This window comes from Pongo pygmaeus, chromosome 7 (genome assembly GCF_028885625.2).
Source record: "Pongo pygmaeus isolate AG05252 chromosome 7, NHGRI_mPonPyg2-v2.0_pri, whole genome shotgun sequence".
NCBI classification, from domain to species: Eukaryota; Metazoa; Chordata; class Mammalia; order Primates; family Hominidae; genus Pongo; species Pongo pygmaeus.
Genome location: NC_072380.2, coordinates 67,204,548 through 67,231,876, shown reverse-complemented (window position 1 = coordinate 67,231,876; position 27,329 = coordinate 67,204,548). Strand labels below are relative to the sequence as shown.

Genomic DNA, 27,329 nt, shown 5'->3' with positions numbered 1-27,329 from the left:
CTCAGGAGGCTGAGGTAGGAGGATTGCTTGAGCTTGGGAGATTGAGGCTGCAGTGAGATCTGATCACACCATTGCATTCCAGCCTGGATTACAGAGCAAGACCTTCCCCCATCACCCCAAATAGCCTAATAACAACAACAACAACAACAAAATAAACAAAAAACATTTATGAATCACTGGTCTGAAATAAGACAATCCACATTTTCAGGCATGAAATTCCCCTGTATGTTGTATAATTTGGCTCACCTGCCCACAACCCTGGGCCATCACATATAGTGTGGCTGTTATTCTACCTAACATTGCTCTCTACATCTGGGTGCCATTTCACATTGATTTTGTATGAACTGATGGGGGCAGAGGTCACCACTTTATTCTCCATTTTATCAGCAGTCATTTCCCTTACCTACTGCCTTGGTATCTGTGTACTGTTTAGTATCACTGACTATTTATTGTATCGTTTTGCATGTATTTATAGGTTCTTAGGTTATTGTTTTTAGTTGTATAACATGTCAGTATATTTTGTCTCTCCAACAGGATTTAAACTCCTTGAAGACAGAGAGAATGACTTTGTTTAATATTCTGGAACAGTTCCTTGCTCGGGACTCTAAGGCCAGCAGGTGTTCATTAATACATTTTAACAGACTGGTTTTCTGCATACACACATTCAGTTTTAGAAGAACACTCTGATAATGTGGCGCCTGGGTGTCCAGATATAGATTACCTAATGAGATATGGGAATAAAGCATTGGGTGCATGGTTCCTCTAGCACTTTGTGTGAGGGAAAGGACCATTTTGGCAGAGCCTCATTAGCATCCAGAGAGATTTGTGATTAATTAAAAATGTTAGTGATCATCAGTGCCTGAGAGTCAGGGGAGATGGATACTCAGCATCTGCTCCAATAATAACTTAAGTGCCCCCAATTTTTGTCTATATTCTAATCACCTGAATATCTATTTCTTCCAGGAGCATCTTAAAATACAGATGACATTTCACTTAAGCCAATGAGCATTTCCTAAAAACTCAGAAACAGATTTTTCTAGAAAAATCATTATACTTTTTTCTTTTAAGATGGTAGACTTTGTGTGTGTATGTGTGTGCACAGTGTGTGTACAAATGTGTAGACAGTTAGAAAGGCTATCTGATTTTTAACTCTCTATAGAGAGAGCATACTCCAGGAATATGTGCTAATTGGTGCAAAGAATTTAGTCACAACTATAAAAATTAAATCCAGCCCAATATGTAAAGTTTTATATCTTTGTGGTAACTGTCCATCAGTGATCAGTAAGTTAGTAAGTGTGCTTGTGTTGATAAGTCTGTTTTAGGCCAGGAATTGTGGCTGATGCCTGTAATCCCAGTGCGTTGAGAGACAGAGGTGGGAAGATCCCTTGAGCCCAGGAGTTCAAGACCAGCCTGGGTAACACAGCGAGACCCCGTCTCTATAAAAATAAAATTAAATAAAATTAGCTGGGTGTGGTGATGTGCTCCTATAGTCCTAGCTACTGGAGAGGCTGGGGCAGGATATCACTGGAGTCCAGGTGTTGGAGGTTGCAATGAGCTATGATCATGCCACTGCACTCTAGCCTGGGTGGCAGAACAATATCTCGTTGAAAAAAAGAAGGAAAGACAGACAGAGGGAGGGAGGGAAGGAGGGAGGAAGGTTGGGTGGGGAGAGAGAGGGGAAGGAAGAAAAAGAAAAGAAAAGAAAGGAAGGAAGGAAAGAAGGACGGAAGGAAAGAAGGAAGGAAGGAAAGAAGGAAGGAAGGAAAGAGAATCTGTTGTAACTTTGGGTTTAAGTGAAATTTTACCAAAGTAAACCATTACAGCCAATATAAGATGTGTTTCACTACACTTGTTTATAGAAATGGTCCATATGCAAAGACATGGATCTGAAGTTTCTTTTAGAACTAAGGCAAGGATGTACTTTGGTTCCTCTGAGAAACTGGCACACTTATTCCTTTTTGAAAATAGGAACTGCATGATTGACAGTGTCTGCCTTTCTGTTTGGCTGCCGAAAACCTTAGAACCAAATTTAAAGCTCAGCTATAACAATTATGTGGAGATTTAGCAGCTGAATATCTTTGTTACTTTTTCAAGTTATCTTGACATTCTACTCATTATTTTTCAGATGCCCTCTAACTGAAATCCTTCATGGAAAAATGTGGAATGAATACATTAGTAAAACAAATAAGATAGGATAGTTGCTTTGTGACTTAGGAGGGGTGAAGATATTGGCTATCACAGAACCTCAATTTTCACCCACTAAACAAGAACAGTAACACTTTCCTACTTCCTTCACAGGATGGGTGTGAGGATTAATTTAGGCCAGGTCAATTATAAGGAACTATACAGAAGGTATTTTTTGCAGAGAAGGTCCCAGCTTTAAAGCTGAAGCTGTATTTACTCTAAGGATTTGGAGAGGTCACTAAGGTGTATGGGGCAGGCCAAGGAAGACTGGAGGACAGAGTGGATTCTAGAAGGGAATCAATCCAATTGGGTGAATAGAGGACTAAGGTGAGCTCATTGTCCAGGACCAATGGATCAATATTAGTGGGTGGAGTAATTGTATTCATAGTATGCTAGCCCCTTTATGCCATACTTATGCTGAGGCCCTGGGTAGAGAAAGTATAAAAATTAGAAGACCTGTTTCACTAAAATCTCTGTAAGATGCCGAGAACATAAGGCAACACTTCTGTAACCAAGTAATAGTGCAAAGCATAAATCTACCCTTGGTGCCTCCGTTTCCTCACCCCCCATTATTCTTCAAAATACTCCAGTCTTCTTAAGGTGATCAGCCTATTTATCCCCAGATGAATAAAGTTCAGTAGTGACCTCAGAATAGCGAAGTCCGAGGTTTCATCTTACAGGTCTCTCTGGAATATGACAGTGCGCATCACCTTGTCTACGAAGTGCTCCTGTCTGGAGCTGCAGGACCCCATCCCTCTCTCTGACCATTTTTCTCCCCCTTGTTGCTGGTTCCTCTGCTGTAGTCACAACACTCACTGAACTGGGGTCAGCCCTTAGACCTGGTCTCGTTTCCCTCTGTACACTTTAGGATTCTGGGTATCTTGTTTGACAAGTTATACATACTAATAATAGTCAACATAACAATGCATGTTCATCACTTACTTTTAAAAATAGAACATATTCACATCTATCTGACTGAATTTGCATTTTGAAATGACTCCTTGAATCAGAGAGAAAAGGAACTAGCATGTGGAGAATTGTATCTAAGTCTAGATATACCCCTCATCCTTTACAGACACACAGATGATATCATTTATGCAGGAAAAAAATTGAGAGCTACCTATCCCCTCCATTCCTAGCTAGTCTACCATCTAATCCCAGTGACCCTAAAACTGTATCTTTATCCCAGAACTTTCTCCTGACTTCTAGGCTGACACTGAACAGGATCATGATACTTGAATGTCCCTTAGGAATTCAAACTCAAATTCATTCTTTTCCCTCTGAACATCTCTCTTTTATTCATCAACCCACCAGGAGTTATCCTAGATTTATTCTCCTGTATGCCCCACTGTGTTTGTGTCTGTTCTCGCGTTGCTATAAAGAAATACCTAAAGTTTGGTAATTTATAAAGAAAAGAGGTTTAATTGTCTCACAGTTCTGCAGGCTGTACAGGAAGTGTGGTGCCAGCATCTGCTTCTGGGGGGCCTCAGGAAGCTTCCAGTCATGGCAGAAGGCAAAGGGAGAGCTGGCACATCACACTGCAAGAGCAGGAGCAAGAGGGGGTGGGGAAGGTCCCAGAACTCACTGAGCAAGAACTTACTCATCACCAAGAGGATGGTGCTAAACCATTCATGAGGGATCTGCCCCATGATCCAATCACCTCCCACCAGGCCCCACCTCCAACACTGGGCATCACATTTCAGCATGAGATTTGGAGAGGACAAACATTCAAACCACATCACCCACATTTGCATCTGGCCTCCAAATCGTCTATATTTCTGTACCATGCTTTACAGCTCTGTTCCTTCCTCTAAATCCATGGCCTTCGCATGTTAGTGAATATCAGAATCCCTGGGAGGGCTTGGTACAACACAGATTGCCAGGCCCCATCTCCGAGTTTCAGATTCCGTGTGGATGGGCACTTCTAACAAGTTTCCACACCGTGCTGATGCTGCAGGTTGAGGGGAAAAGGGTGGGCAGTCACACTTTGGGAAACACAGGCTTAAGTCATTACTCTTAGTGCTTTGTTTTGTCTCTAATCCTTTCCTACTTGTCCTAGGTAATAGTCTCTTTACTTTCCTTGCCCCACCTCACAAAACTCTACTTTTCCTCTCTACCTGTACTGCCTGATAGAACTTTCTGTGAGGATGGAACTATTCATATGCACTGTCCAACACAGCTGCCACTAGACACATGTAGGTACTGAACACTTTAAATGTGGCTGCTGCCCTCAAGGAACTGAATTCTCAATTATTAAATAGTTATTTAATTTTCAATGTGGTTAGTGGCTACTGTATTGGATTGTGCAACTCTATATTGTTGCCAGACCTTTCCAGGACAAGAGTCTATTCACATTTCTTCCTTATTTAAAATGTCCTGATGGTGCCATATTGTCAACAGACTAAAGGTGAGGATTATAGTGTGATTCGTGTCTAGCTTTGAAATCAGGTGGACCTGAGTTCGAATCTTGGCTGAAATATTTAATAGCCATGTTACTTTAGGTAAGTGAGTTAATCATTGATCCTCAGTTTCCTTGTCTGTCAATGTAAATTACTTATTATAGTGATCATAGACAGTGATCAGTAGGCAGGATCCATAAATTATAATGAGAAGCTGATACATACTCACTAATAGTAATGATAATGATAGTTATTGTTCCAAACTTCTTTGTAAGACATGTAAGTCCCTCCACAACTGGGGGCTTGCCTTGCTTAAAAAATTTGATTTTGATATATCTTGTGTATTAGTCTGTTTTCACGCTGCTGATAAAGACATACCTGAGACTTGGCAATATGAAAAGAAAGAGGTTTAATGGACTCACACTTCCACATGACTGGGGAGGCCTCACGATCATGGTGGCATGTCTCACGTGGCGGCAGACAAGAGAAGAGAACGAGAGCCAAGTGAAAGGGGTTTCCACTTATAAAACCATCAGATCTTGTGAGACTTATTCACTACCACGAGAACAGTATGGGGGAAATTGCTCCCATGATTCTTTTATCTCCCACTGGGTCTCTCCTACAACATGAGGGAATTATGAGAGCTACAATTAAAGATGAGATTTGGGTGGGGACACAGCCAAAAACCATATCACCTTGTCTTGTACCTTAACTTCTAGAATTCTAAATTGTTTGCATTTCCCCCAGTATTATCATCTAATGCATGCTTCTGTGCCTTCGGTAATAATGGTTCCTTGCTAGTCCACCCTGGTGAACATTACTTATCTTTTTATATTAAGCTGATAGGGTTACTTTATCTATGAAAACCTTTACTTTCCCCCATTACATCAGATAGAGCTGAGTACCTCCTCCTTTGTGTCTACAATGCACCATTTCTATCACGGCACTTCTTATTGCACTTATTTATCCATGTGTAATTCCTTCTCCCAGACTGCATTCCTAGAAAGCGGGGCCATTTTAAATATTTCAACTCTTAGGACCCAGTACATGATACATTGCAGGCACTTAAAACCTGTTTGTTGAGTGAATGATTGACCAGGTCCTGTTAAAGGGCAGAGTTCGGTAGTTTCCTGAGCAATAGAAAACCATTCAAATCTTTAGTACAAGATTTGTTCCTAGTTAGCTCATAGCTTATAGTCAGCCTACTGGCTTCCCTGATCCTTAGAAGTTGGAGATTGGAATAGAGCCTCCCAAGATTCCGTACAGCTCTAACACACTCTATCCTCATTGTCTTCTACATAGACTTTTAATTTTTTTTAAGTTCTGCTATATTACGCTAACATGGAATATATTATTTTGGCACCAATGAAAATATTGTTTCTTGGAAGTAGGATACAGATTTAAAGTGATTACTTGTTATTTTTTGTTTGTTTGTTTTAGCTAAAGTCAATATGCCAACATTTACAGAAACTTTAAACACTGAAAATAGAAATTCAAAATCAACCCTAAAAGGAAGGAAATGGCAAAATATAGTGTGTAATCAGGAAATATTAATAGCAAGGATCTTGGGAGGCTAAGACACTGGGCATAAGCATGGGGAAGACAAAAAAAGTGTGAAAAGCCAGACTGAGACATATTGTAGAGGGGTTTCATTGCCATTGTTCTTAATCTAACAAAAAATAGGGAACCACAGGAATGTCAACCTGGCTACAGTGTTTTGGAGTTATCGTATCAGGAAAGTTGAAGAAGATAAAGAATTTTCAACATTGAGTCCTGGAGGGACACACTGCGGCTCAGAACTAATGTGTTTGGAGGAACTGGAAAAAGGCAGGGAGACAGATGTTGCAGTTGACAAATATTCTGGCCTTAGATAGTGATTAGCTATGGGGCGAGGGAAAGATGAAAAATTATTCCTTTTTTCATGACTGCATACCAAGGACTGTGGTACACATCCAATAAATATGGAAACCAAGTAGTTTGAGAGGGATAGCAAGAATTTGGTTTTGAATATTTGACTTGGAAGTGACAATGGAATGTTTTACAAGAATGCATAGTCAGAATCTGAAAACGAAAAGAGGAAAAACCTTGACGGCAAGATTTCAGACTGGGAATTTGAAAAGGGCAAAGAAAGAATATAAGCACAAAACCTCAAGTCAAACATCAAGATGAATCAGAGTGTTAGATTTCACTGGGACCTTAGAGATCAGCTTGTTTCACTTTTTCGTTTTATAGATGAGGACATTTAATGCCTGAGACTTCAACGAAGGTTTAAGAAACTTATATCCTTATATTATGATTCATTCATCTATTAAAAAGGAGAGATTTGAACCAACTTTTTAATAGATATAAGGTGATTTTGTTTCTGTCACGGAAATATTTCATCATTATTTTTTAATACAGCAGGGAGAAGTGATCTTGCCTAAAAGGCATACTTTCTTGATTATCCAATGTATTTTTTTTAATAAGACATGTTTCAGGTCCCATATTAAGAAAAAAATATTAGATATGATATGGAAATAGTGCTCAGAGATGGGGATAAAACTCAAGATCGAAACTAAATACTCTAGAAAAAATTGGTTTCATACTTCTGTCTGTTTTCAAATACTCAGGGCTGTAATCTGACAGTCCAAGACAAGAAATGAAAAAAATAATTGAAGCTGACACCCTGGGTCCTGAAAGCTAACAGAATGATATGGTATATTTCCCACGACCAAGTCATTTAGAGGAATGATACATTCATCTCTCTGTCTGGATACCTTAGGTTAAGAATTGGTTTACATAACAATCAGAAGATGGATGGGCAATGCATTATGAGAAGCATCTTTGTACATGATTTCCCACTCTATAGTTCCTGTCTTCTGTGATGGAAACTGGAAATCCCATTTGATTTATTTGGTTCTCTCTTTTTAGAAATAAAAAGTGCAAAAATATGTTAAAGCATATTAAAGAAACCATAAATGCTAATAGATCTGATTATGAAAGTTAAAAATTTTTACATGGCATAAGTCTCTGTAACCCAGTTTTTAAGACACCGAAAGAAAATACTATAGGAACCATAAATAGTCAATATTCTGAATATTCAACATGAGGTTATTAAAAAACAAGTAACAGAGAATTACCCTTAGAGAAAAACAACCACATAAAAGGATTGGTAATTTGCGAAAGAAAAGCAAAACTTGCCAAAGGCCATAATAATCTTACTATTAATCAAAGAATTCAATACTTGTTCTCTCACTGTTACAATCTTTGCCCAGTGGTCCCAAGCCAACAATATTTGCCTGCCTTTGGCAAAGATTAAGCATAATGATAATACCCAGTGTTGGGGAAATTAGCACTTTACCAGTGGAGTATAAATGTTCTTCAGAAAATCTGGCAATTTAAATAATAAATCTTAATAAATTTGCAAATTCTTTGTGGGAGGGCGATTTCTAAGATGGCCCCCAGTCCCCACCGTCGCCAACTCCCAACTCAGTACACACACATGTGCAATCCACTCCTCTTGAGTGAAGGAGAGACTGTGGATATGAAGGGATAGCACTCCTGTGATTGTGTTACAAAATATGGCAAAGGTTAAGAGATTTTGCAAATGTAATGAAGATGCCTAATCAGTTGACTTTGAGTTAACCAAAAGGAAGATTATCCTCAGTGGGCCTGGTCTAACCAAATGAGCTCTTTAAAAAAGAGTCTGGAGGCAAGTGACAGGAAGCAGGAACAGATGCTGTCCTATTGGCCTTGGAGACACACATTGTCCTATTGTGGAGATGGCTACATGGCAGAGAATGGCAACTGAACTCTAGGAGCTGACAGTTCTACAACCACAGGGACCTGCATTCTGCCAGCCACAGGGAGCTTGGGAAGGATCCTGTGCCCAGATGAGATTGCAGTGTTGGCTGACACCTTGAATGCAGCCTTGTGAGACACAGAGTGGAAAACCCAGCCAAGCCCTGACTAGGTCCCTGACCCATAGAAACTGTGAGGTCACAAACGTGTTGTTTTAAGCTGCTGAGTCTGTGGTAATTTGTTTTGCAGAAATCAAAACTAATAAATTTTTTAATCAAATAACTTAGCCCAATCTTGAGAATTTATCCTGAGGTCTTAATCAGATATCCAAACAAAAAATAAATGTATAAGGATGTTTATTTTAGAATCATTTACTGATAAAAGACTAGAAACAACCTAAAACTCCAATCATGGTGGATTGATTCAACACATTCTGGTACATCATATATTACATGGAAAGATTTAAACCAAAGTGGTAACTGATTATATGCATAGTAAGATGGTAAAGAAATGTGTTTTTCCATGCTTTCATTATTATTATTATTATTATACTTTAAGTTTTAGGGTACATGTGCACAACGTGCAGGTTTGTTACATATGTATACATGTGCCATGCTGGTGTGTTGCACCCATTAAATTGTCATTTAGCATTAGGTATACCACCAAATGCTATCTCTCCCACCTCCCCCACCCCACAACAGTCCCTGGTGTGTGATGTTCCCCTTCCTTTGTCCATGTGTTCTCATTGTTCAATTCCCACCTATGAGTGAGAATATGCGGTGTTTGGTTTTTTGTCCTTGAGATAGTTTACTGAGAATGATGGTTTCCAGCTTCATCCATGTCCCTACAAAGGACATGAACTCATCATTTTTTATGGCTGCATAGTATTCCATGGTGTATATGTGCCACATTTTCTTAATCCGGTCTATCATTGTTGGACATTTGGGTTGGTTCCAAGTCTTTGCTATTGTGAATAGTGCTGCAATAAACATACGTGTGCACGTGTCTTTATAGCAGCATGATTTATAATCCTTTGGGTATATACCCAGTAATGGGATGGCTGAGTCAAATGGTATTTCTAGTCCTAGATCCCTGAGGAATCGCCACACTGACTTCCACAGTGGTTGAACTGGTTTACAGTCCCACCAACAGTGTAAAAGTGTTCCTATTTCTCCACATCCTCTCCAGCACCTGTTGTTTCCTGACTTTTTAATGATTGCCATTCTAACTGGTGTGAGATGGTATCTCATTGTGGTTTTGATTTGCATTTCTCTGATGGCCAGTGATGATGAGCATTTTTTCATGCGTCTTTTGGCTGCATAAATGTCTTCTTTTGAGAAATGTCTGTTCATATCCTTCGCCCACTTTTTGATGGAGTTGTTTGTTTTTTTCTTGTAAATTTGTTTGAGTTCATTGTAGATTCTGGATATTAGCCCTTTGTCAGATGAGTAGACTGCAAAATTTTTCTCCCATTTTGTAGGTTGCCTGTTCACTCTGATGGTGGTTTCTTTTGCTGTGCAGAAGCTCTTGAGTTTAATTAGATCCCATTTGTCAATTTTGGCTTTTGTTGCCATTGCTTTTGGTGTTTTAGACATGAAGTCCTTGCCCACGCCTATGTCCTGAATGGTATTGCCTAGGTTTTCTTCTAGGGTTTTTATGGTTTTAGGTCTAACATGTAAGTCTTTAATCCATCTTGAATTAATTTTTGTATAAGGTATAAGGAAGGGATCCAGTTTCAGCTTTCTCCATACGGCTAGCCAGTTTTCCCAGCACCATTTATTAAATAGGGAATCCTTTCCCCATTGCTTGTTTTTCTCAGGTTTGTCAAAGATCAGATAGTTGTAGATATGTGGCATTATTTCTGAGGGCTCTGTTCTGTTCCATTGGTCTATATCTCTATTTTGGTACCAGTACCATGCTGTTTTGGTTCTGTAGCCTTGTAGTATAGTTTGAAGTCAGGTAGCGTGATGCCTCCAGCTTTGTTCTTTTGGCTTAGGATTGACTTGGCAATGTGGGCTCTTTTTTGGTTCCATATGAACTTGAAAGTAGTTTTTTCCAATTCTGTGAAGAAAGTCATTGGTAGCTTGATGGGGAGGGCATTGAATCTATAAATTACCTTTGGAAGTATGGCCATTTTCACGATATTGATTCTTTCTACCCATGAGCATGGAATGTTCTTCCATTCGTTTGTATCCTCTTTTATTTCATTGAGCAGTGGTTTGTAGTTCTCCTTGAGAACGTCCTTAACATCCCTTATAAGTTGGATTCCTAGGTATTTTATTCTCTTTGAAGTAATTGTGAATGGGAGTTCATTCGTGATTTGGCTCTCTGTTTGTCTATTATTGGTGTATAAGAATGCTTGTGATTTTTGCACATTGATTTTGTGTCCTGAGAGTTTGCTGAAGTTGCTTATCAGCTTATGGAGATTTTGGGCTGAGATGATGGGGTTTTCTAAATATACAGTCGTGTCATCTGCAAACACGGACAATTTGACTTCCTCTTTTCCTAATTGAATGCCCCTTATTTCCTTCTCCTGCCTGATTGCCCTGGCCAGAACTTCCAACATTATGTTGAATAGGAGTGGTGAGAGAGGGCATCCCTGTCTTGTGCCAGTTTTCAAAGGGAATGCTTCCAGTTTTTGTCCATTCAGTATGATATTGGCTGTGGGTTTGTCATGAATAGCTCTTATTATTTTGAGATGTGTCCCATCAATACCTAATTTATTGAGAGTTTTTAGCATGAAGGTTGTTGAATTTTGTCAAAGGCCTTTTCTGCATCTATTGAGATAATCATGTGGTTTTTGTCTCTGGTTCTGTTTATATGCTGGATTACGTTTATTGATTTGCATATGTTGAACCAGCCTTGCATCCCAGGGATGAAGCCCACTTGATAATGGTGGATAAGCTTTTAGATGTGTTGCTGGATTTGGTTTGCCGGTATTTTATTGAGGATTTTTGCATCAATGTTCATCAAGGATATTGGTCTAAAATTCTCTTTTTTTGTTGTGTCTCTGCCCGGCTTTGGTATCAGGATGATGCTGGCCTCATAAAATGAGTTAGGGAGGATTCCCTCTTTTTCTTTTGATTGGAATAGTTTCAGAAGGAATGGTACCAGCTCCTCCTTGTACGTCTGGTAGAATTTGGCTGTGAATCCATCTGGTCCTGGACTTTTTTCGGTTGGTAAGCTATTAATTATTGCCTCAATTTCAGAGCCTGTTATTGGTCTATTCAGAGATTCAACTTCTTCCTGGTTTAGTCTTGGGAGAGTGTATGTGTCAAGGAATTTATCCATTTCTTCTAGATTTTCTAGTTTATTTGTGTAGAGGTGTTTATAGTATTCTCTGATGGTAGTTTGTATTTCTGTGGAATCGGTGATGATATACCCTTTGTCATTTTTTATTGTGTCTATTTGATTCTTCTCTCTTTTCTTCTTTATTAGTCTTGCTAGTGGCCTATCAATTTTGTTGATCCTTTCAAAAAACCAGCTCCTGGATTCATTGATTTTTTGAAGGGTTTTTTGTGTCTCTATTTCCTTCAGTTCTGCTCTGATCTTAGTTATTTCTTGCCTTCTGCTAGCTTTTGAATGTGCTTGCTCTTGCTTCTCTAGTTCTTTTAATTGTGATGTTAGGGTGTCAATTTTAGATCTTTCCTGCTTTCTCTTGTGGGCATATAGTGCTATAAATTTCCCTCTACTGCTTTCAATGTGTCCCAGAGATTCTGGTATGTTGTGTCTTTGTTCTCATTGGTTTCAAAGAACATCTTTATTTCTGCCTTCATTTCATTATGTACCCAGTAGTCATTCAGGAGCAGGTTATTCCGTGTCCATATAGTTGAGTGGTTTTGAGTGAGTTTCTTAATCCTGAGTTCTAATTTGATTGCACTGTGGTCTGAGAGACAGTTTGTTATAATTTCTATTGTTTTACATTTGCTGAGGAGTGCTTTACTTCCAACTATGTGGTCAATTTTGGAATAGGTGTGATGTGGTGCTGAAAAGAATGTATATTCTGTTGATTTGGGGTGGAGAGTTCTGTAGTGTCTATTAGATCCGCTTGGTGCAGAGCTGAATTCAATTCCTGGATATCCTTGTTAACCTTCTGTCTCGTTGATCTGTCTAATGTTGACAGTGGGGTGTTAAAGTCTCCCACTATTATTGTGTGGGAGTCTAAGTCTCTTTGTAGCTCACTCAGGACTTGCTTTATGAATCTGGGTGCTCCTGTTTTGGGTGCATATATATTTAGGACAGTTAGTTCTTCTTGTTGAATTGATCCCTTTACCATTATGTAATGGCCTTCTTTGTCTCTTTTGATCTTTGTTGGTTTAAAGTCTGTTTTATCAGAGACTAGAATTGCAACCCCTGCCTTTTTTTGTTTTCCATTTGCTTGTTAGATTTTCCTCCATCCCTTTATTTTGAGCCTATGTGTGTCTCTGCACATGAGATGGGTTTCCTGAATACAGCACACTGATGAGTCTTTACTCTTTATCCAATTTGCCAGTTTGTGCCTTTTAATTGGAGCATTTAGCCCATTTATGTTTAAGGTTAGTATTGTTATGTGTGAATTTGATCATGTCATTATGATGTTAGCTGGTTATTTTGCTCGTTAGTTGATGCAGTTTCTTCCTAGCCTTGATGGCCTTTACAATTTGGCACGTTTTTGCAGTGGCTGGTACCGGTTGTTCCTTTCCATGTTTAGTGCTTCCTTCAGGAGCTCTTTTAAGGCAGGCCTGGTGGTGACAAAATGTCTCAGCATTTGCTTGTCTGTAAAGTATCTTATTTCTCCTTCACTTATGAAGCTAAGTTTGGCTGGATATGAAATTCTGTGTTGAAAATTCTTTTCTTTAAGAATGTTGAATATTGGCCCCCACTCTCTTCTGGCTTGTAGAGTTTCTGCTGAGAGATCAGCTGTTAGTCTGATGGGCTTCCCTTTGTGGGTAACCCGACCTTTTTCTCTGGCTGCCCTGAACATTTTTTCCTTCATTTCAACTTTGGTGAATCTGACAATTATGTGTCTTGGAGTTGCCCTTCTCGAGGAGTATCTTCGTGGTGTTCTCTGTATTTCCTGAATTTGAATATTGGTGTGCCTTGCTAGACTGGGGAAGTTCTCCTGGATAATATCCTGCAGAGTGTTTTTCAACTTGGTTCCATTCTCCCCGTCACTTTCAGGTACACCAATTAGATGTAGATTTGGTCTTTTCACATAGTCCCATATTTCTTGGAGGCTTTGTTCATTTCTTTTTATTCTTTTTTCTCTAAACTTCTCTTCACGCTTCATTTGATTCATTTCATCTTCCATCGCTCATACCCTTTCTTCCAGTTGATCGCATCAGTTACTGAGGCTTGTGCATTTGTCACATAGTTCTCATGCCTTGGTTCTCAGCTCCATCAGGTCCTTTAAGGACTTCTCTGCATTGGTTATTCTAGTTATCCATTCGTCTAATTTTTTTTCAAAGTTTTAAACTTCTTTGCCATTGGTTCACTGCCTCCTTTAGCTCAGAGTAGTTTGATGTTCTGAAGCCTTCCTCTCTCAACTTGTCAAAGTCATTCTCCGTCCAGCTTTGTTCCATTGCTGGTGAGGAGCTGTGTTCCTTTGGAGGATGAGAAGTGCTCTGATTTTTAGAGTTTCTGGTTTTTCTGCTCTGTTTTTTCCCCATCTTAGTGGTTTTATCTACCTTTGGTCTTTGATGATGGTGACGTACAGATGGGTCTTTGGTGTGGCTGTCCTTTCTGTTTGTTAGTTTTCCTTCTAACAGTCAGGACCCTCAGCTGCATGTCTGTTGGAGTTTACTGGAGGTCCACTGCAGACCCTATTTGCCTGGGTATCAGCAGTGGTGGCTACAGAACAGCAGATATTGGTGAACTGCAAATGCTGCTGCCTGATCGTTCCTCCGGAAGTTTTGTCTCAGAGGAGTACCCGGCCATGTGAGGTGTCAGTCTGCCCCTACTGGGGGGTGCCTCCCAGTTAGGCTACTTGGGGGTCAGGGACCCACTTGAGGAGGCAGTCTGCCTGTTCTCAGATCTCAAGCTGCGTGTTGGCAGAACCACTACTCTCTTCAAAGCAGTCAGACGGGGACGTTTAAGTCTGCAGAGGTTATTGCTGTCTTTTGTTTGTGTGTGCCCTGCTCCCAGAGGTAGAGCCTAGAGAGGCAGGCAGGCCTCCTTGAGCTGTGGTGGGCTCCACCCAGTTCGAGCTTCCCGGCCACTTTGTTTACCTACTCAAGCCTGAGCAATGGCGGACGCCCCTCCCCCAGCCCCGCTGCTGCCTTGCAGTTTGATCTCAGACTGCTGCGCTAGCAATGAGCAAGGATCCGTGGGCGTAGGACCCTTCGAGCCCGGCGTAGGACCCTTCTAGCCAGGTGTGGGATATAATCTCCTGGTGTGCCGTTTGATAAGCCCATTGGAAAAGCGCAGTATTAGGGTGGGAGTGACCCGATTTTCCAGGTGCCGTCTGTCACCCCTTTCTTTGACTAGGAAAGGGAATTCCTTGACCCCTTGCACTTCCTGGGTGAGGCGATGCCTCGCCCTGCTTTGGCTCATGCACGGTGTGCTGCACCCACTGTCCTGCACCCACTGTCCTGCACTCCCTAGTGAGATGAACCCGGTACTTCACTTGGAAATGCAGAAATCACCTGTCTTCAGTGTCGCTCACGCTGGGGGCTGTAGGCTGGAGCTGTTCCTATTCGGCCATCTTGGCTCCACCCTCCCATACTTTTTGTTTTTATTTTCTTTGATGAATATCTATTGGTTTCTAAAACAGCCTTATTGATGCATAATTTAAAGCCATAATATTCACTTATTTTAAGCATATGGTTCAATGATTTTGAGCAAATTTATTCAGTGGCACAACGAATGTCATAATCCGATTTGAGAATACTCTCTCACTCCAAAATCCCTCATGCCTGTTTGCAGTCAATTCTCACTCCCATCCCGCTTCTGATAGCCACTGATCTGCTTTCTATTACTGTGGTTTTGCCTTTTTTATTATTTAGAATTTTAGAATTGGAATAATACAATAGGTTGTCTTTGAGTATGGTTTCTTTTATTTGCCAGATTTTTGAGGTTCATTTTATTGTTGTATCTATCAGTTGTTATTCTTTTGTATTGCTGAATAGTATCCAACTGTATAAATATACTAAACTTTGTTTATGCATTCACCAGTTGATAGACATTTGGCTTTTTTTTTCAGGGTTTGGCTATTATGAATAATTCTGCTAGAAATATTTGTGGACAAAACTGTGTGTGGACATATTTCATTTCTCTTGAGAAGTTACCTGGGAATGGAATTACTGGGTCATACATTAGTATTATTAATATTTAACTTAAAAAAACCCCATCAAACTGTTTTCTAAAGTGACTGTACCATTTTACTTCATCACTAGCAATGGATAAGAGTTCTAGTTTCTTCACATTCAGGCCAACACCTGGTATTGTCAATCTTTTTTATTACAGTCATTATAGTGGGTGTGCACTTTTAATTTACATTCCCCTAATTACTAAAAGATGTTTAGTATCTTTTCATGAGCTTGTGAGCAATTTCTGGGTATGTGTTTTTGTTTTTTTTTGGGGGGGGGAAATGTCTGTTCAAACCTTTTATCTATTTTTATTGAATTGTTTGTTATATTATTGAGTTGTAAGAGTTATTGATATATTCTGGACACAAGTCCTTTATTAGATATGTTATTTTCAAATATCTTATTTCAGTATATGGTTTTCTTTATTTTTCTAAAGTTGGCATTTGAAAAGCAGATTTTTAAAATTTTTGTGAAGTTCAATTTCCAATTATATTATTTAATGAGTCACACTTTTGGTATCCAATCAAATAAAATTTTGCCTAAATTAAGGCCAGAAAGATTTTCTTCTATGTTTTATTCTAAAGTTTTATAGTTTTAGCTCTTACATTTAAGTCTATGTTCTATTTTGGAGTAGTTTTTATGTTTAATATAAGCCAAGGGTTTATGATCATTTTTTTGTCATGAATATTCAATTGTTTTAGCATCATTTGTTGAAATCACTCTCCTTTTCCATTGAATTGTCTTGGCCTCTTTGTCAAAACTCAATTGACCATAAAGGTAAGAGTTTATTCCTGGACTATATATTCTGTTCCTTTGATTTATTTATCTGTCTTTATTACTGCATTATCAATATACTCTTGATTACTATAGCTTTATGGTTAGTATCAAAATTAGTCAGTGTGATATGAACAGGAGGTACTAGGTAGAAAAGGGTGGGGTCCTTAGTGAGGGCTCCCCCTCAAGCCTAGACCTGTGACCCAAAGTGAGAACGTGCATTTCTGTTTTCCTCCTTGAATGTTGCCTTTTCCAAAACCACCCTGGCCTGCTGTGCTCCCCATCCTGCACCCAGGCTCCACTGGCAGAGGGGCAAAGCAGTTTAGCAGAGAAGAGAAGAGAAGCAGCAGCTTGATGTCAGTGAGAAGCAGCTTGACTTCAGAGGGGCAGCTTGACGGTAGGACTTCAGAGAAGAGTTTGTCTGGGGACATTCCTGGCTGAACTCCAGGAGAAGACCACCTTCCCACTCCATTCCCTTTCCAACTCCCCATCCCACGGAGAGCCACTTTCATTGGCAATAAAATCTTTTGCATTTACCATCTTCAATTCATTCATGAAACCTGATTCCTCCTGGATCCTGGGCAAGGTCCCAGGTGTGGGTGCAAAAGGCTGTCACACTGACCCTCCACTGAGCTGTCTAATACTTAAGCCATCCATGGATAGCAAAACTAAAAGGGCACACTGTAACTCCAGGGGTCATGGGCAACTCCTAGACACTACCACGGGACCACATGGAGTTCTGCTCCTGCTGGTTGCCCAGAAGCACTCTTCCTAGCCTCTGCACCCACTTACCTGCAGGCTTCCCCTCCCATGAGGGGTTGAGACCTGTGGGCTGAGTAAACAAGCCAACCCCTTCACAAGTCTCATGAAGGGGTCAAGGGAACTATCTCATTTCAAATATACATTCACCAAATTTGTATTTCTTATTCAAAACTGTTTAGGCTATTCTAAGTATTTTGCATTGCCAAATAATTTTTTTTTGGATTGGCTTGTCCATGTCTATGAAAAAATGCTCCTGGAATTTTCGTATGGATTGAGTTTCAGCTATAGATCAATCTGGGGAGAACTGTATACTAACAATAATATTTTTCAATCAATGAGCATGGTACATCTCCTTTCATTTAGATCTTTAAATTTCTCACAGTAATGTTTTATGGTTTTTTTTGTGTGTAGCTCTACCTCAGGTTAATGCTAACATAATTCCAGTAAAATACAGCAACTTTAATATAATTGCATTTCTTTCCTCTTTTTTGAGTTATTACTGTCATAAATAAATATACACACATATCCATAAACCTAACTGTGTGTGTATGTATAACATACTTAACAATAAAGTTTTACAATAATTGTTTAAAATGTCTATTTTCAAAAGGAAAGTAAGTGGAAAAGAGGGTCTTTCAATCTACCTACATTTTACCAGTGCCAGTGCTCTTCATTTCTCCCCATGAATTTTGGTTTCTGTCTGGGAATGTTTTATTAAGCCTAAGGTGCTGGGAATATTTTATTAAGCCTAAAATTCTTCCTTTAGTGCTGCTTCTAGGTCAAATCTTCTAGTACTGCATTTTCTCAGTTTTTGTTTACTTGGAAATGTGTTTATTTTGCTTTTATTTTTTAGGAAATAGTTTTGATGGACACAGAATTCTTGGATGACAGTTAAAAATATTTAGCACAACCGGGCACAGTGGCTCATGCCTGTAATCCCAGCACTTTAGGAGGCCAAGGTGGGTGGATCACGAGGTCAGGAGATCGAGACCATCCTGCCTAACACGGTGAAACCCCATTTCTACTAAAAATACAAAAAATTAGCCGGGAGTGGTGGTGGGCGCCTGTAGTCCCAGCTACTCAGGAGGCTGAGGCAGGAGAATGGCACAAACCTGCGAGGTGGAACTTGCAGTGAGTGGAGATCATGCCACTGCACTCCAGCCTGGGTGACATAGCAAGACAGTCTCAAAAAAAAAAAAAAAAAGAAAAAGAAAAAAATTCACACTTGAATATGTCATTTTACTGCTTCCTGGTCTTCACTGTTTATAATGATAAGTCAGCTATTAATCATATTTTTTTCCATATCTGATGAGTCATTTTTTCTCTTACTTTTTTCAAGATTTTCTCTTTATATTTCTATTTCAGTCATTGATTATGTTGTATCTAGGTGTGAATTCTGATATGCTTATCCTATTTGGGGTTTGTGGAGCTTTTAATATTTGTAGACAGCCTTTCATCAAATTTTGGAGGATTTTAGCTATTATTTTTTCACATAAATGATTTTCCCCTTCCCTTCTCTTTTTACTTCTGGGACCCTTATTTCACATATGTTGGTAGGCTCAACATTGCCCCACATGCCTCTGATGCTACATTTATTCAAAAAAAATTGTCTGTACTTTTCAGATTGAGATATTTCTACTGAACTATATTTCAGTTTACTGTTTCTTTCGCCCCTCATCTCAAATTTGCTGTTGATATAACAAGCAAAATCTTCATATTGAAAATACTTTTCAACTCTGGAATTTCCATTTGGTTCTTTTTCACTTCTAATATTTGGGTTCTATTTCTCTGTAAAGATTATTTATTGAATCATAGACATCATGCGTTTCGTTAATTATTTGTTTGCCAAATACATCATCTAGGTCTACTCTGAGTCAATTTCTTTTTTTCTTTTGCTTTCTTTCTTTCTTCTTTTTTTTTTTTTCAAGACAGAGTTTCGCTCTTGTTGCCCAGGCTGGAGTACAATGGCGCAACTTCAGCTCACCACAACCTCCGCCTCCTGGGTTCAAGTGATTCTCCTGTCTCAGCCTCTCCAGTAGCTGGGGTGACAGGTGCACGCCACCACACCCGGCTAATTTTGTATTTTTAGTAGAGACAGGGTTTCTCCATGTTGGTCAGGCTGGTCTCGAAATCCCTACCTCAGGTGATCCGCCCGCCTTGGCCTTCCAAAGTGCTGGGATTACAGGTGTGAGCCACCGCGCCCGGCCGCTACTCTGAGTCAATCTCTATTGATTACTTTTTTTCCTGAGTATGGATCACACTTTCCTAATTATTTGCATGCTTAGTAATTGTTTTGCCCTAAAATGGAAATTTTAGGTAATATGTTATGGCAACTCTGAATTCTGATTAATTTTTCTGAGGATGTTGTTGATTAAGTAATTTCCATAGATTTAAACTGTATAACCTTTCTTCCCCATGACATGTAGCCATTGAGGTTGTCCCTTTGTCTGCATAACTTAGAGATCAGTCAAGATTTGGCCAGATTTTTCTCAAGCACCTTGAACCCATAAAGCTCCTACCTCCTGATGACTGATCTTTGTGTGGGTCAGGAAGCACATTCAGAGTTCTCCCATTCTCAAGTCTGCCATGGCCTTACTTTCCCGCCTGGCTTTCTTGAGTCTCACCTGCACAAATGCATTGGTTATCTGCAGGCCAGAAATGTGTGGAGATCTTATCTAATCTTACTGTGGATGTATCATATCCAGGATCTCGCTATTCAATTTCTTATTGGTCTACCACTTGTAACTGTGATTGTAATCTTGAGCTGGAAAAGCTACAAGTCTTCTTTCTTTTTTTGTTTCCTACCGAGTTTGCCATTTTTAGTGAACAAGGCTATAGTATTTTGACCTATTTCGCAGTTGAGTCAGCCTCCTCTAGCACCAAAGTTTATGAATTCCATGTTGAAGTTCAGGTCGGTAAAATTACTGTTCTTACTGACTGAGGGGGAGGAAGGATGAAGGTAGTCTTTGCCAAGAGGGCCACAGATTCCTGCTGCCTTTACCTGAAGCTCTATAACATTTTCAAGAATAGCCAGGCGGGCCGGGCTGGCTGAGAAGATGGTTTCTGGAGCCCGGGCCGCCGCCGCAGCCGCCGCGGAGGGAACCCGGGGTGTCCGGGGTGCGCGGTCCAGGGCCAGGCCCGGGCCATGAGCGCGCAGCCCTCGAGCCCCTGAGCCTCGGAACCCGCCCAGCGTCCCTCCCCATGGCGCGGATCACAGACTACTTCCTGCTGGTGGGGTTCAGGCCACACCCGCGCGGGAGTGGGAAAAGTCAGGGCCAGATTCTGTAGTCATTCCCGGAGAAGAACTGGGAGGCCAACCCATTTCCCCAGCAGTTTTGCCAGTCCAGCGGGTGGCAGCTGTGTCCCGAGAAGAATCCACCGACCTTCTTTGTTGCTGTCCTCACTGACATCAACTCCGAGCCCCACTACTGTGCTGCTTGAACTTCTGGGAGCAGGAAACGACGCGCGCTAAGGATGCCACAGAGAGGGAGGAAGAGGAGGATGAGGGAGGCCAGACGCACCTGTCGCCCACAGCGCCTGCCCCATCTGCCCAGATGTTTGCCCCAAAGACGCTGGTACCTGTGTCGCGACTTGACCATGCGGAGGTGTTCAGGAACAGCCTCGGCCTCATCTATGCCATCCACTGGAGGGCCTGAATGTGTTCCCAGGGAACGTAATTGGGAACCTGCTGACGTGCACCGTGCCCCTGGCTGGGGGCTAGCAGAGGACGATTTCTTTGGGGGCTGGTGACCGGCAGGTCATCCAGACTCCACTGGCCGACTCCCTGCCCATCAGCAGCTGCAGCGTGGCCCTGCTCTTCTGCCAGCTGGGCATCACCAACGTGTTGTCTTTGTTCTGTGCCGCCCTCATGGAGCACGAGATTCTCTTCCTCTCCCGGAGCTACCAGCAGCTCGCCGATGCCTGCAGGGGCCTCCTGGCATTGCTGTTTCCTCTCAGATACAGCTTCGCCTATGTGACCATCCTGCCAGCCCAGCTGCTGGAGGTCCTCAGCACACCCACGCCCTTCATCATCGGGGTCAACGCGGCCTTCCAGGCACAGACCCAGGAGCTGCTAGATGTGATTGTTACTGATCTGGATGGAGGGACGGTGACCATCCCTGAGTGTGTGCACATTCCGCCCTTGCTAGAGCCACTGCAGAGTCAGACGCACAGTGTTCTAAGCATGGTCCTGGACCCGGAGCTGGAGTTGGTTGACCTCGCTTTCCCTCCACCCACGACGTCCCCCTCCTCCCTGAAGATGCAGGACAAAGAGCTGTGCGCCATTTTCCTGCGGCTCTTTGATCAGCTGCTGCAGGGCTATCTCTGGTGCCTGCACGTTGTGCACATTCACTCGGAGCCTGTCATCCGCTTCCATAAGGCAGCCTTCCTAGGCCAGCGTGGGCTGGTGGAGGACGATTTCCTGATGAAGGTGCTGGAGGGCATGGCCTTTGCTCTCTTTGTGTTGGAACATGGGGTCCCGTACCGACCCACGGACCTGTTTGATGAGCTGGTGGCCCACGAGGTGGCACAGAGGCGGGCGGATGAGAACCACCCCCAACGTGTCCTGCATCACATCCAAGAACTAGCAGAGCAGCTCTACAAGAACGAGAACCTGTACTCAGACTTGGCGATGCACAAGGTGCAGAGGCCGGGTGACAGCAGCCACCTGAGATGGGCCCCTCAACCCTTCCCCTGGCTGCATGAGGGCGCTGCGCAGTGGATCGTGGACTAGGCTGAGGCCAAGATGCAAGATGCATCCCTAGCCGTGAAGGCTGTGAGGAGGACCACAGGGCCCTCAGGGCCCCGCATGACTGCCATACTGGAGGGGTGCGGCGGGCTGCAGGTCAACAGCCCAGGACAGCTGGAGGACGTGGGCAACTGCATCTCCCACGTGTTTGAGGGGAAGATGCTTGAGGCCAAGAAGCTGCTCCCAGCCGTGCTGAGGGCCCTGAAGGGGTGAGCTGCCCGCCACTGCCTCACCCAGGAACTGTACCTGCATGTGCAACAGAACTGGGTGATCCTGGACCACCAGCAGTTTGACTTTGTCATCAGTATGATGAACTGCTGCCTGCAGGACTGCACTTCTCTGGACAAGCATGGCATCTCGGCTGCTCTGCTGCCTCTGGTCACAGCCTTACTGGAAGCTGAGCCCGGGGGTGACGTAGTTCTCTTACAGCTGTGTGCAGGAGCAGGTGGTGTGGAGCATGCCACAATTCTGGGAGGCCATGTTCTACTGGGACATGCAGACTCATATCTGGGCCCTTTACCTGGAGCCCACCGAGGACCAGGCCCCAGCCCAGGAGGTTGGGGAGGCACCTTCCCAGGAGGATGAAAGAGTGCTCTGCCCTAGACGTGGCTTCTGAGCAGCAGTGCCTGTGGCCATCCCTGAGTGATGAGAAGCAGCAGGAGCTGATGCAGAAGGAGGAGAGCACAGTGTTCAGCCAGGCCATCCACTATGCCAACTGCGTGAGCTACCTCCTGCTGCCCCTGGACAGCAGCAAGAGCCACCTGCTTCAGGAGTGCCTGGGCTGGGTGACCTGGAGAGCGCCAGCAACAGCCTGGTCCCCAACAGCATGGCTGGCAGTGTGGCTGAGAGCTATGACACAGGGAGTGGCTTTGAGGACAGAGAGACCTGCAATGTAGCTGGGGCTGTGGTCCGCTTCATCAACCGCTTTGTGGACAAGGTCTGCACAGAGAGTAGGGTCACCAGTGACCACCTCAAGGGGCTGCATGTCATGGTGCCAGACATCATCCAGATGCACATTGAGACCCTGGAGGCCGTGCAGCGGGAGAACCGGAGGCTGATGCCCATCCAGAAACCCAAGCTATTGAGGCTGCTGCTGCTATCTGGTGAGGAATGTGTGCTGGACGGCCTGCGCGTCTACCTGCCACCGGATGGGCGTGAGGAGGGTGCAGGGGCGGGCAGCGCGGGGTGGCCAGCACTGCTCCCAGCTGAGGGCGCTGTCTTCCTCATTACGTACCGGGTCATCTTCATGGGGATGCTCACAGACCCCCTGGTGGGGGAGAAGGAGGTGTTCCGCTCCTTCCAGGTGGCCGTGCTGACCAAGGAGAAATGCATCAGCATCCAGACCCCTGTGGATCAGCTATCGCAGGAAGGGCTGCAGCTGCACTCCTGCACATTCCAGCTGCTGAAAATGGCCTTTGATGAGGAGGTGGGGTCTGACAATGCCGAGCTCTTCCGCAAGCAGCTGCATAAGCTGCGGTACACGCCGGATGTCAGGGCCACCTTCTCCTTCACCCTGGGCTCTACGTACACACCCGGCTGGCCACCCCGAGTCACCAAGAACAAGGGTCCTTCCCTCAGAACCCTGTCCTGGAACCTGGTTAAGAAGGTCAAGAAGACCACTGGGCGGCAGCATGTCACTGGCAAGAAGTACAACCCCCCCTCAGCTAGGAGCACTGGGGCCAGCCGCCCCCTGAAGACCAGGAGGACGAGATCTCAGTGTCAGAGGAGCTGGAGCCCAGCACGCTGACCCCGTCCTCAGCCTTGAAGCCCTCGGACCGCATGACTATGAGCAGCCTTCTGGTGGAAAGGGCTTGCTGCCGCGACTACCAGTGCCCTGGCCTGGGCACCCTGAGCAGCCGCCTGAGCTGGGCCAAGTCTGAATCCTTCCGCATTTCTTCGGTCAACCTCATGTATGCCATCTACCGCAGGTACCCGGGGCTGCTGATCGTGTCCTAGAGTGTCCAGGACAACGACCTGCGGCGCGTGTCCCACTGCTACCGCCAGAACCGCTTCACCGTTGTCTGCTGGCGCAGCCGGCGGTCCAAGGCAGTACTGCTGCGTTCTGGGGGCCTGTACGGCATAGGTGTCGTCGGACTCTTTAAGGCCCAGAACACACCTTCTCCAGGCCAGTTCCAGGCAGACTCGAGTAGCCTGGAGCAGGAGAAATACCTGCAGGCTGTGGTCAGCTCCATGCCCCGCTACTCCAGTTCGTCCGGACGCAACACACTTAGCGGCTTCTCCTCAGCCCACATGGGCAGTCACATTCGCAGCCCCAGAGCCAGGGTCACCACTCTGTCCAACCCCATGGTGGCGGCATCCAGACTAACTGCACCCCGAGGTAAGTGGGGGCAGTGTCTGGACTTGTGGGCGCAGCAGTGGGCTTGGTGCCAATGTGAGCTCCCAGCTAGCTGGCAGAGAGGCGCTGGCCCCACCCCAGGCCAAAGGGTGCCCCCGCCCCCTGACCCGGGCTTCCTGTGGCCACAGCGAGCAGCCCTCTACATCCTCGGGGACAAAGGCCAGCTCAAGAATGTGCGGCCGGACCCTCTGCAGCAGTGAGAGCTGGTGCCCATTAAGGTATTCCAGGCGCGGCAGGTGAAGGCTAGCTTCAAGAAGCTGCTGAAGGCATGTGTCCCGGGCTGCCCCACTGCTGAGCCCAGCCTAGCCTCGTTCCTGCACTTGCCGGAGGACTCGGAGTGGCTGATTCAGATCCACAAGCTGCTGCAGGTGTCGGTGCTGGGAGGGGGGAGCTCCTGGACTCAAGTTCCTCCGTGCTGATGGGCCTGGAGGACGGCTGGGATATCACCACCCAGGTGGTATCCTTGGTGCAGCTGTTCTCAGACCCCTTCTACTGCACGCTGGAGGGGTTCTATCTGCTGGTGGAGAAGGAGTGGCTGTCCTTCAGTCATCGCTTCAGCCACTGGGGAGCCCACATTCTGGCTGGACAGAGCAGTGGCTTCACACCATCTTCCTGTAGTTCCTGGACTGCCTACACCAGGTCCACCTGCAGTTCCCCTTGGAGTTTGAGTTCAGCCAGCTCTACCTCAAGTTCCTCGGCTACCACCACGTGTCCCGCTGTTTCCAGACCTTCCTGCTGGACTCTGACTATGAGCACATTGAGCTGGGGCTGCTGTACGAGGAGAAGGGCCAGCGCAGGAGCCAGCTGCCTTGCAGGTCTCTGTGTGGACCTGATGAGCAAGAGGACAGCCATGTTCCACAACTACATGAATGCACCCGAGGACACTGAGGTCCTGCGGCCCTACAGCAACGTGTCCAACCTGAAAGTGTAGGACTTCTGCACTGAGGATATGCTGGCCGAGGGCCCTCCCTGTTACCGGGAACTGGCTCAGGGGCCCCCTGAGCCCCAGAGGAAGAACAGTTTGACGGAGGCCCTCCCCAAAGCAGATGCTGTGTGGTGTGGCCCTGCTACCACAGCTGCCCCCGAGCCCAGCCTGACGCCATCTCACGCTTGCAGAGGCTGAAGACAGAGCTGGGCCGACCTGCTAAGCGCTGGAAGGACACCTGAGACCGGGTGAAGGCTGCACAGCACCTTGAAGCCCGGCCAGATGGACGTGGCACCCCTAGCTCCCTCCTAGTGTCCACCGCACCTCACCACCGCTGCTAGCTGGGTATGTACCTGCAGGAGGAACCCGTGGGCTCCACCTTGAGCCTCAGCCTGGAGAGTGACCAGAGTAGTGGCTCGACCGCATCTGGCTCCCGCCAGGCTGCCCGCCACAGCAACAGCACCCTGTGTAGCCAGTTCCAGACAGCTGAGAGTGAGAACAGGTCCTACCAGGGCACTCTGTACAAGAAAGGGGCCTTCCTTCATGAAGCCTTGGAAGGCCCGCTGGTTCATGTTAGACAAGACCAAGCACCAGCTAAGCTATTACGACCACCGTGTGGACACTGATTGCAAGGGTGTCATTGACCTGGTGGAGGTGGAGGCTGTGGCACCTGGCATGCCCACCATGGGCGCCCCTAAGAACGTGGATGAGAAGGCCTTCTTTGACGAGAAGACAACGCGTCACGTTTACGACTTTTGTGCCCAGGACGTGCCCTCAGCCCAGCAGTGGGTGGACCGGATCCAGAGCTGCCTGTGGGACGCCTGAGCCTCCCGGCCTTGCCTGGCTGCTCTGCTTCCAGTCGTTACCGACCACTAGGGGTGGGCAGGGCCGCCCTGGCCATGTTTACGGGCCCCGGCCCGGCCCTCGGCAGTATTGAGGCCCCGAGCCCCCAGCACGTGTGTACAGCCCTAGTCCCTGCCTCGCCCCGCCCGGCCAGCCCTAACTTATTTTGGCGTCACAGCTGAGCACCGTGTGGGGAGGTGGCTAACGTACAGCCTGCAATGGGCCTGTAAATAGTTCAGCCAGCTGGCCGCAGGCGAATTGTTTCTAGAACCAGAGTCTATATAAAGAGAGAACGAATGCAAAATAAAATAAAATAAATAAATAAATAAATCAAGAAAAAATATCTCAATTTGTTATCACCTTTGGTCAATTTTCGACAATTTTGTCCAACTTTATATGTTTTTTTTTAACCTGAGAGGATTTGCTAATCTCTTAATACCACTATGACTAAAAGTTCAAGTCATTTACTATTTATATAATAAGTCATAACATTGGATTTTAGGGCTACTGGAAGAGTTCAATGCAAAACGCTCTTTTAGATATGTAAGGCCTCAATCACAGAGCTACAGGGAGTTGCTTATCTTTCCACTAACACTCTGTATTTTTCTTTATTTGTAGTAATTTTCTTTATTTGTATACATGGCTGTCTTGACTGGTTCACCATGGTTCTTTACGAAGCTAGGAATAGACATAATGAACAAAATGTGGTTTCTAGCTTCATCCCTGTTCTATGAAGCAAAGCTTCAGCCAACCAGGTTGACGACTGCATTTTAGTTGATTATTGTTATGTAGGGCATGTGGGAGATCTTTAGTGGGAGAGATAAATAGTGGGCAGGAAACCAGAAAACCAAGGATTATAATAATCTTACTAAAGAGTAGAAACCCACTAAGAGAAAAACAAATAAAATGTGCTAGTTAGCAAACTCCACCTGCAGCCTCTTCCCCAAACCACATTTTCCTCACTGATTAGAACCATCTCACTTATGAGCTAGACATTACGCAGATGTGCAGATTTTGGCTTAATTAATCAAAATCCAGTAGCATGAGTTTGCCTGGATTCATTTTGATTGCAAAAATCCCTTCAATCAGTGACTTATAAAAGAAATGTTCAGATTTTCAAGACTAAGCTTTGTTTTTCATAAAGTGTTTTTCATTTCATTGATTGGTACTTGTGCACACCGCATCTTGTTCTCTGGCTAGAAGTCCAGGTGTATGGGAAGAAGAGCGCTTTATTGAGTCACTCTTTTCCAGAGCAGTGACTATTTTATATGAA

General features: G+C 44.2%; 1 protein-coding gene and 1 pseudogene across 1 annotated transcript in view; one reads left to right on the top strand and one right to left on the bottom strand.

The window, feature by feature from the left end:
• Window positions 1-27,329, bottom strand: part of XKR4 (XK related 4) — a 429,340-nt gene that overhangs the window by 61,579 nt on the left and 340,432 nt on the right. The gene's annotated exons all lie outside the window — the stretch shown is intronic.
• Window positions 20,387-26,114, top strand: LOC129042651 (myotubularin-related protein 5-like; annotated as a pseudogene).